Source organism: Gopherus evgoodei, chromosome 15 (assembly GCF_007399415.2).
Source record: "Gopherus evgoodei ecotype Sinaloan lineage chromosome 15, rGopEvg1_v1.p, whole genome shotgun sequence".
Classification (NCBI taxonomy): Eukaryota; Metazoa; Chordata; order Testudines; family Testudinidae; genus Gopherus; species Gopherus evgoodei.
The window spans coordinates 21,262,500-21,270,333 of record NC_044336.1 but is presented as its reverse complement, the minus strand read 5'-3'; the positions used below and the strand labels follow the sequence as shown (position 1 = coordinate 21,270,333).

The 7,834-nt window shown below is 43.8% G+C and overlaps 1 protein-coding gene across 7 annotated transcripts in view; it reads left to right on the top strand.

Moving 5' to 3' along the window:
• Nucleotides 1-1,965: 1,965 nt before the first annotated feature.
• The window catches only part of TEX2 (testis expressed 2), a 128,132-nt gene continuing 122,263 nt past the window's right edge, over nucleotides 1,966-7,834 (top strand). For 5 of the 7 annotated variants that reach the window (XM_030534906.1, XM_030534910.1, XM_030534905.1 and 2 more), the window contains exon 1: nucleotides 1,966-2,082. The gene's annotated coding sequence lies outside the window, so the exon portion shown is untranslated. Of the gene's footprint in view, nucleotides 2,083-2,141; nucleotides 2,251-7,834 lie in introns of those variants that run through there. The other 2 variants (XM_030534908.1, XM_030534909.1) reach the window with 1 other exon arrangement.

Below are 7,834 nucleotides of genomic sequence, written 5' to 3'. Positions count from 1 at the left end.
ATTTACCAGCATAACTATACTGATTTAATAAGCCACTATAGTTATACAGGTATAACTCCCCATGAGGACACTCTTATTTTAGAAGGAGTGCCTGTTTCTGGTTTAGCTTATGCTGCTTTGGTATAAATGCTATAAACTAAACTGGAAAAAGGCACTCATTCTGAAATAAGAGTGTTCTCACAGGATGTTATACTGGAATAATTATAGCAATGTAATTATACCAGTATAGTAATGCTGGTAAATTTCCCCATGTAGACAACCCCTAAATTGTGTTTCTGCTTGCTGAGTGCATGATTTAAAGTTTTTAAACAAGACACGCGTGCACAGATCATTTGAACAAATTATCATTCCTACCACAGTTCAGGATTTGCAAACACTTTCACAGACATCAGACCATTTTCTGAACACTTCAGAGTAATGAGAAACTGCAAATTCTGGCAAATCCAACTTCATGCTCTTATATGCAAAAATATCTGAGTTGAATTTTTATTATTGTTTATCATCTGATGAAGTGGGTATTCATCCATGAAAGCTCATGCTCCAATACCTCTGTTAGTCTATAAGGTGCTACAGGACTCTTTGCTGCTGCTACATCAGAATAGTCTCTTCTGTGCCATTTTTCTCCCTTTTTCTGTATAGAGTTCATTCCCCTCCCAACTAGTCTTTTCCTCTGTCTGTGTGTGGCAATCTATCCATTCTCAATTCCTATGTGGCTCTCCCACTATACTGGATCCAAGCTCCCCCCATTCACCCAGGAGCGGTGCGAGGGTTTTTGGCGCCCTAGGCGCAGGGCAGTCTCGCCAGTCCCGTGGCTCTGGTGGACCTCCCGCAGGCGTCCCTGTGGACGGTCTGCTGGTCCTGCGGCTCCCTGCGGGAGGTCCACGGGAGCAGTCTGCCACCCTCCCAAATCCTGGTGCCCTCGCCTAAATGGAACCGCCGGCCCTGCATAACACTACACTGGATCCAAGCTCCCCTCCCCATCCGCCCCACTACACTGGATCCAAGCTCCCCCCCATACACCCCACTATACTGGATCCAAGCCCCCTTCCCATACACCCCACTACACTGGATCCAAGCTCCCCCCCCATACACCCCACTACACTGGATCCAAGCTCCCCCCCCATACACCCCACTACACTGGATCCAAGCTCCCCCCCCCATACACCCCACTATACTGGATCCAAGCCCCCTTCCCATACACCCCACTACACTGAATCCAAACTCCCCCCCATACACCCACTACACTGATCCAAGCCCCCTTCCCATACACCCCACTACACTGATCCAAGCCCCCCATACACCCCACTACACTGGATCTAAGCTCCCTCCCCATACACCCCACTACACTGGATCCAAGCCCCCTTCCCATACACCCCACTACACTGGATCCAAGCCCCCCATACACCTCACTAGACTGGATCTAAGCTCCCTCCCCATACCCCCAACTACACTGGATCCAAGCCCCTCCACACACCCCACTACACTGGATCCAAGCTCCCCATACACCCCACTACACTGGATCTAAGCTCCCTCCCCATACACCCCACTACACTGGATCCAAGCCCCCCCCATACACCCCACTACACTGGATCTAAGCTCCCTCCCCATACACCCCACTACATTGGATCCAAGCCCCCCATACACCCCACTACATTGGATCCAAGCCCCCCATACACCCCACTACATTGGATCCAAGCCCCCCCCATACACCTCACTACACTGGATCCAAGCCCCCCATACACCCCACTACACTGGATCCAAGCCCCCCATACACCCCACTACACTGGAACATAGCACCCCCCATACACTGGAGCCCAGCTCCGCTCCACCCCTCCCATTCGCTGGGCCCCCCGGTCCGGCGGAACCGCGCCGTGGCCTCTGTGCCTTTAACAGCCAAGCTAATTGCCGCGGTAGGCCCAGCCCACCGCCAGGCCTGGATTGGCCGCGTCGCGTCAGGCAGCTCGGTCGCCTCCTCCTGCTTCTGCCGCCGCCGCCGGGGCTGGCCTGGCAGCGAGGGACCGGGCAGGGCGACGCTGGAACCACCCACACCCCGGCAGGGCAGTACCATGAGCCGGCGATAAGGTAAGAGGAGCAGGGCCGGCCCTCGGCCCCCGCCCCGGACTGGCTCTCTGCCGCCCTCCTTCCCGCTCCCACAGCGGCAGCCTGCCCGGCGGGAGCTCCTGCTGCAGAGCCCCGGCAGCTTCCTGCAGGCTCCGGGACTGGGCGAGGAGGGGACCTCCGGCCTCGGCGGTAACAGGAGCCTGGCTGGGCCTACGCTGGGGAGGATAGGCAGCCGCTCCTCATGGCAGGGTTGGGCGGGGGGCAGGGTGTCTCTTGGCGGGCTCTGAGCAGCAACGTCTTCCTTGGGATGACAGGGTGGTGAGCGGGGCGTGGGGCTCTGGGCAGCGCTGTGGTGACTGGGGGAGAGGATGTGGGAGCCTGGGTAACAGCTTGTATTGGGGCTCTGGGTGGTGGGCAGGGGTCACTGGCTGTTGTAAGGGTCTGATCTGGGCTGGGCATCTGGAGATTTGACTCTCAAGGGAACTTGAACGTGGCTGAGGGTGGGTGGCAGTTGGAGGAGTGACCTTCCCCTGCAAATCCCCCTTTCGCCATGAGGCATCCTATCCGCCGCTCTAGGCTGTCTGTCCCCTTGCTCCGGTGGGAGAGACGCACGTTGATTGCAGCAGCGGAGTTGAGAGGAAGGCTGTATCATGCCTGTAGCTGTAGCTCACAGGTAGCCAGCCTGCGATGCAGGGAACAGCCCCAGCCGCAACAGGAGAGAGTACCTGAAGAACAGCCAGTTTTCATCCCCATATAGATTACGTTGGTCGGTACTTAATGGCACGTACGCTGCCAGCCTGTATGCCACAGCTGAAAGCAGGCTTAGTGAACGGTGCTTTGTCATGTTTTGTTTTTGTTTTCCACTTAATAGCAGAGGGGTTGGATGGTTGCCTTCCAGTGAGCCATGAGTGGTTCTGGTCAGATATATCAGGATTGCCATTTCGGATCAGTTCAGATTCAGAAGTCAGTGGAGTTATTCCTGATTTACACATCAATGTAGCTGAAACTGGAATCTGGTCTGATACTAGTATTCAGTGATATGTAACCTGACAGGAACACTGTTTAAATCTTAAAAACTATCCTATTTTAAACACAAGTTCCTGGCCTCTACTGTTAATAACGCTTCAAATAATAATTGTTGAAACTTTGAAAAAAAATAATTTACTCTTCAATATTGATGCTTTTTTTTGTTTTAGTGCTTTACTCTGTTCAGTAAAAGTGGGCTTTGTCCATTGTGCCTTCTGGTTCTCCTGCAATTAATTCTCAGTACTGCTATGTTAGTGTTCCTCCATTGATGTTCAGTGTTTAAATCCCAGGAAATTATTCTAGTTGGGATTAAAATTTGGATTTTGCAACTCTTTAAAAATAAACACATAAACTTCCCTTTAAACGTTTGTTCTAAACTTCTTGCCAGTGCATACCTCATCCACAAATGTGTTCTGAACTGTAGCTTGGATTCAGAGAGGCCTGTGGTAGCTTGGTGCCCAGGCTCCCATTGAAATTCAGTTGGACTTGAGTGCCTAGCTCTCTTACTCACCCTTGAAAATTCTAATCCATAAAACCTATCTTCCTTTTTGCTTTGTCATACTTGTTTGTCTCCATACATGCCAATTTCACGATCTTGTTTGTGTGGCTTAAAAATCCAAAACCACCACACAATGTCACTGGTTTGTTTATACAATAAGTTGTAACATTAACTGGAATTTAGAAAAACTTTATGTACTTTAAAAGTGAAAATATTTGTGTAACTTCAGATTATTTTTAGAGTGAATACTTGATCGCTCTTAAAAAATAGACTATTTGAGAAGTATAAGCATTTTAATTTCAGCAGAAGAAAGAAAATTAAGCTTTTGTGGAATAAAGAAGTCAGCCTTTAAGTGTTTGTTGTGATATGCCATAATATATGGCGGGGGGGGGGGGGGTTGTATGTGTTTTGATTGACTTAAGAACTTATTCTGCAACCTGATCCATTTGGGTGACCCCTCAATGGGCTTCTATGGAGGTACAGTGGTCTGAATAGTTCTGATTGGCAGCTTAAATCTGCCTTTTTCTGTCAAGTTAAAAAAAAATCATAGTAGTATTATTACTTTGCTCTTGTCATGGGCCAAGAACTATTCTCATTCGAATCATATAATTAAATTTGACATTTCAGATGCAAAGTAAACATATTCTTTATCATATAGAGAGAATAGGGGGAATATTTAATGAACACTGTTAACTACGATAGGTAAAAACAAACTTTTACGACATAATACAAATACCTTAGACTTAAAAATGAAAGAATTTTAAAAATACACGTTAATCTTTTTTTTTTTTTAATTTCTTTTGGATAAAGAAGTCACTTGCACTTCTATTTTATAGTTAGTTTCATATTCAGATTTTTATCATATCAGTGTTTGAGTTTCAAATGCTACTGGAGTATATTTATTTTTCTCTACACAATTGTTTAGACAGCTGTGGAATCATGTAGATAAAAACATGTAATGAGTATGAAGTGAGACAGGTGATTTATACAGTTATGGACAGAAATATTTGATATGTTACATGGCAGCTAGGTGGGTTAGGGGCTTTACTGAAATTTGAAGAGAGCCATATGGAACAAGTGAAGTTAGACAGTGAAGAGAACATATCAGGAGAAATATGTAGCAACATATTAGTCTACCGAAAAGGGCAATGATTAGGGAAAAGTGTAATTGTGTCCCTTTGTCCCTGCTCTAGATTTATAAACATTATATGCTGAAACCCTCCTGATGATAATTGTGACTATCAATCCATTTGGACTCCAGCTCTCACTCTCCACTCATTCAACCCTTTAGATGAAATCTGGGAAAAGAGGTAAAGTCTTGCTGCATGCCCAGAAAGCCAACAACTTTGAGCTGTGTGAGACTTACTGAGAACCGGTTGTGAGCCCAGTAAGGGGCAAGGGAAGATAGTCTCTGCCCCAGTGTGTTTGAAGTGGTGTGTTAGATTTAGAATGCAGACATATCCTACAGAGGTTGAAGGACCAAAACTTCATTATGTTATAGTTCTTAATATGATACAGCTAGGTAAAAATGGAACTGAGACCTAGTGGGATTTTAAATATGATGGAGTAGTTAGAGGAGCAGGCCTGGGGAGGGAGGAGAAGCAAAATTAGCTTATAATTGAGGCATAGTTTAGTGGTTAAAAAGACTGGGAGTTAGGAGATGTGGGTTCTGCTTTTGGCCATGCTGCCCAGGTATCACTAATGAGTTTGCAAGTCACTCAGATCTCAGCACATCCATTTTCCCACAGATGAAATAATGAGAGTTGTTTTCTGGCTTAATTAGGGATGCCTCTCAAGCACTCTGATATCCTTGAGCAGAAGATGGTATGATCCAAAATGTTTTTCTTCCAAAAAGCTGTACAGCATCACATGCTTCAGGCTGGAAAGTATATTGATGGAAGAAGTGAACAGGATAATGTAGGAGTAGAGAGGTACAATAAAAATAACTGAGTTCAGGGACCCCCTTGTATGTATACATTGTTCTAGGAGAGAATGATTTCTACTTTGCATATTCAGCAGGAAAGACAAGACTAAAGGATGGAAATGCAGAAGGATTTTATGAAAACTGTTACGAGGCAGCTGAATATGCTGCAGGTCAGTAGTGCTAGGATTTGTAATTCAGAGGGCAAATGAAGGAAGTAAGAGGGCAAGGTTGGTTCTACCCCTGTAGGTAGTGAGAGATTCTTCCATCTAAGGAAAAGGCTCCCTATGAAAGTCTAAACCTTGATCTGGTATAACTTAGTAGTGTTTGGCGATCCCAGATTTGCAACTCTGTATGTTCAGCTGACCTGTTGCCACCACATGGATATAAAATTAAAAATGACAATGTTGTGACAGAGAAATGACAGCTGTAAATTTAGCTCCTTTGATATCTATATTGCACTAATCATTGGCCTTAATCTATCTGGCCTTTTCAGATAGATTAAACCTGTGGTTTCTTTTGCTTAAACTTTCACTTATGCCCCCTGAAAACACTCACTTGATTTGATCACTTCAGTTTAACACTCTCTCTATTACTTTGTGTGTGCAGACAGGAAATTACATTAATAAGCACCTTGATTTTTGTAGCATTATATGTACCTAAACCTGGCACCATTGACATGTAGGCATCTCTGGAGTGGAGAGTGCAATAATCTATGCAATGACAAAGAATACTTTTAACTCTGGCTTTTAAGTCCTTAGTAGAAAAATTCTGCATTTAATAAATCACCTAGTACTAACTCCCTCAGTAGGATGAAATGATTAGTTAACTTTCTTGGAATTTGAGTCTGGTTTTGTAGCATCCAGCTACTTCAAACAAACCTGCATTTTAGACTTGGTAAGCTACCTGTTTGGTCACTGTATTGTACCTGTTTTCCTCTTTCCATTCTACATTATATTCATTTTAATTGGGTAGGAAAGAGATATCAAATTTATTTAAATGATGCTGTGTTTGTTGACTATAGTAGCTTGCTTATTGAGAGCAAAAGGATTGATTTTCCACCACATGACTATAGAACAGAATTAATTATTTCAGTTTTCAGATAGAGAGGTAAACATGAGAACTTTCAAGTGTCTATATAACGAAGACCCTGATTCAGGAAAGTGCTGAAGTCCCACTGAACTCAAGGCCGGCCTTAGGATTTATGGTGCCCTAGGCGAGATTATTAAACTGGTGCCCCTGTGCCTGATCTGCTCTTAGCAACACAAACATAAGCTTACAGTATTGGAAAACTTGCCACGTTCACGTTATTAAAACCAGTTTAACTTAATTAAGCACACTGTAATGCTGATGGACTAGCACTAAAGAAGCAGCACTATAGAAAAAATTCTGATATGACAGAATGATGCAAATATATATTTTTTTAATTTATCAAAATTTTATTGGAAATTTATATGAAGAGGTATTGAAACAAAGATTTGTTTTTAATTAAAAGCAATCTTTCTGGCTTTTTGGCTGCAAAATCAGTAATAATATCATCGTATGACAAAGACAAAGTCGTGTCTTGTTCGATTGCAAGAATAGCAAGACCAGTTAAGCGTTCCTGACTCATTGTAGAGCGGAGATAGTTTTTAATGAGCTTTAGTTTTGAGAAACGCCGTTCTCCCGATGCTACTGTTACAGGAATTGTCAGTAGAATAGGAGTGGCAATGTACACATTAGGATATATGTCAACAAGTTTGTGGGTATGAATAAACTGTACAATGTCCATCACCGATTTTGCATGTGGCAACATTGATGACAGTGTACTCAATTCTTCGTACAGTTCAAGTCCATTTAAATCAAAACTATCACCGTGCTTCAGGAGGCTCTCTAGGTTCTTGCACGTTGTCATTAATTGCTCTTGTTTTCCTATTTCGTTGAATTTAGTTATGTCATACAAAAATCCAAACTGTTCATGGTATACTTGCAAGGTATTAAACCTTTCATCAACAGCAGATACTGCTTTATCCATCACAACATTAAAAAATTCAACCTCAAATTTCTTTTCTGGATCGTCTATGGGCATGATCTGCTGTACAGATTCTTCACAAAGAAGTGTCCCCGGCCTTTTTAACTCATATTAACTATGTATTTACTTTATGAAAGTTGGAGAAAACATTGTGAAAACGTAAAACATTGGCTGCCCAACTTCTGGGCTGGCAAAAGTTATACTGACTCACAGGGAAAAAAAAAAGCAGGAGAATCTTAGTACAACATATGGTCACTCTATACCAGGGGTCGGCAACCTTTCAGAAGTGGTGTGCCAAGTTCACTGTAATTTAGGT